We start from the raw sequence: 2,837 nt of genomic DNA on the forward strand, positions 1-2,837 counted from the left end.
ATTTTGGCACATCCAACTGTTAATTTCATCAGTGCATTGGCAGAGAAAGTCAATGTGGCTGTAGTCATTTGGTGATCAGGCTAGGTAAATCTGGGTATCATCAGCATAGCTGTGAATGGCAATTTGGTTCTTTCTCATTATTTGACTTAGTGGGAGCATATACAGGCTAAACAAGAGTGGTGCAAGAATTGAGCCTTGTGGAACTCTGCATGTCATGGACGTCCACTTAGACTTATGCTCTCCTATACTCACATAATAACCTCTCCCTTCTAAGTATGACCTGAACCATTTGAGTACCATCCCAGAAAGCCCGACCCAGTTTTCCAGTCTCTCTAGAAGTATATTATGATCGACAGTGTCAAACGCAGCACTGAGATCTAGTAGCACCAGCACTGATATTTTGCCAGAATCAGAATGTAAGCGAATATCATTTATTATCTTAAGGAGCACTGTCTCTGTGCTGTGATGCGGTCGGAAACCAAATTGAAAATTGTCCAGGTATCCATTTGAGTTTAAGTATTTAATAAAATTTTCAATAATCTTGCCTATAAAAAGAAAGATTTTATATTGGTCTATAATTGCACAAAATGGTGTTATCAAGATTGCTCTTTTTCAGAAGGGGCTTAAACTTAAGCTCTGGGGCGTTTTTTGGTATTTTCGCCTAAATTTGACATACTCAAATTCAAATGTTTACCCTACACACATACAATGGAGGAAATAAAAGAAAGTGGTTTAATTGTAAAGAAAACCATTTGATCTTTAAAACATGAGTGTAATTCTTTATAAATAACATTATATATGTTTCAAATATTACAATAAACACAAAAAACTGGCGCTTTTGGAGTTTAAAAAATATATATTTTTTTGAAATTCTGTAATTCAGGTTCCCATTCAGTCAGTCACGTTCAACGTTACGTCAGTGACTGACGAATTGGGATCTCGCCCGAGAGCCCAATCACCTTCGAGTGTTAACTAAACAAGCCAAAGAAAGTAGAAAACCATTTGATCTTTAAAACATGAGTGTAATTCTTTATAAATAACATTATATATGTTTCAAATATTACAATAAACACAAAAAAAACATAGGCACTTTTTGATTTTTAGAAGAAAATATTTTTTTGAAAGTCTAATTCAGGTTCTGTTAGGTACAGCTCTTTGCAATTTACTTTGTTTGATGCCACTAGATGCCAAAATGTACATTTCAAATGAAAATGTACTTTTCTTTCAAAAATCTTTCAAATAACAGCTTCTAAACAGGAGTTATTGCATTATAAGTGAAGCGAGTAAAATTGTCCTTTTTTGCATATACATGTGTCATTTTGAGTTTCCTTTGCAAAAACAGGCTTTATAAAACACATTACCCCCAGAATTCTATTTTACTATGTGCCATAAGCACATTTCTTGATTATTGATTGAATTATGTTTCATTTTTATGTTTTTCTAAGTAGTAATATACAAAATGGCATAAGCGAATTGGACCAAATTTCACATTTTGTGTTTTCTACAATCAGTTTTATTCTTTCAGGATACACAAGACCTGAGATATATTATAAAAAATATCTAGAATAGAATCCACATCCTCCAGCTTTATATCATTCCATTTATGTGCATTCTGTATTGGTATATACTGATTCAGAGCATCTCCTCACCGCATCAGCTGAGCTATCCCTGTATCCAGCCTCTTCCTGCCAACATCTTTGCATCTCTGGACCAGAGCTGAGCTAATCCGATGACCTTCAGAGGGTGAAACAAACAAATAAATGATTATTCACACAGCACTGTAATAATCCATGTATATTTACTGTATATTTACTGAAATGCATCATGTACTGTACTTTTCTGTCAATAAACAGTTTATCAGATTGTTAGCTGTGCTATCACGTTTCAAAATAAAGATTCAAAGATCACAAACAGAGAAAACACAGATAAAGCCTCACCAGATGCGCGTTCATTCCTCTCCACGGCGCCGCTGAAAGTTCTTCATCATATACAACTTGTAATATGATTATCATAGATTGATATTCTCCGAGCCGCAGATGCGGTAGCCTTTCCGTGAGCCATCGCCTTCAAAACAGTCCAAACCTACACTTCCCAAACACTACACACACAGCTTGCAGAGCTATCCCAGTGTTGCCAAATTGGAAATGTCCAAGTATCGTACCAGAAGTTCAAAATCATCGTATCTGGAAGAAAATTATCATACACGAGTCAAACGTTCAGAATACAGCTATTTATCTAGATGTTACAGTTATTTATCATTTTCAGCACTCAATTTCAATACTTTATTGCTAAACTATCGACCTCAGCTTTGAAAAAAAAAAAAAAGCTGACCTAAGTGCGGCAGGAACGTTAACTTGTGCTCGTGAGAGAGAGTCATTCTCCATGATGATTGGTCGAGAAGATGTGAGATGAGATGAAAGACATGCGTAACACGTTCAAGTCTCCTCACAATCATGAAGGTGCAGGTACAGCAGGACCCACACCCAAGCCCTATGATTACAACGACTATCATTTGGTGTCACAAAATTCTGAAATTATCGTACATTATGGTATTATTGATCATACATTGTACAGAGGTCAAAATTATGGTACAAATACTATAATTATCGTACGTCTGGCAACACTGATCCCGGATCCGGATGTGGTGTGCCCCCTCGCCCACCCTTCCCCCGCTGTAGACGCAGAGGTGTCAAATTTCACAGCTCTGACTGGCCCGCTCAGCGATAGTGTCATGTAACCTGACCTATTGCAATCCACAGCCGAGCACAGAGCTGTAAAAGATAAGACCTGCCCACCTGCAGCGCTTATGATTTGGAGAGCCAAATCATAGTGCGTCT

The sequence above is a fragment of the Sinocyclocheilus grahami genome, unplaced genomic scaffold (assembly GCF_001515645.1).
Source record: "Sinocyclocheilus grahami isolate Dianchi unplaced genomic scaffold, SAMN03320097.WGS_v1.1 scaffold1352.1, whole genome shotgun sequence".
Taxonomy (NCBI): Eukaryota; Metazoa; Chordata; class Actinopteri; order Cypriniformes; family Cyprinidae; genus Sinocyclocheilus; species Sinocyclocheilus grahami.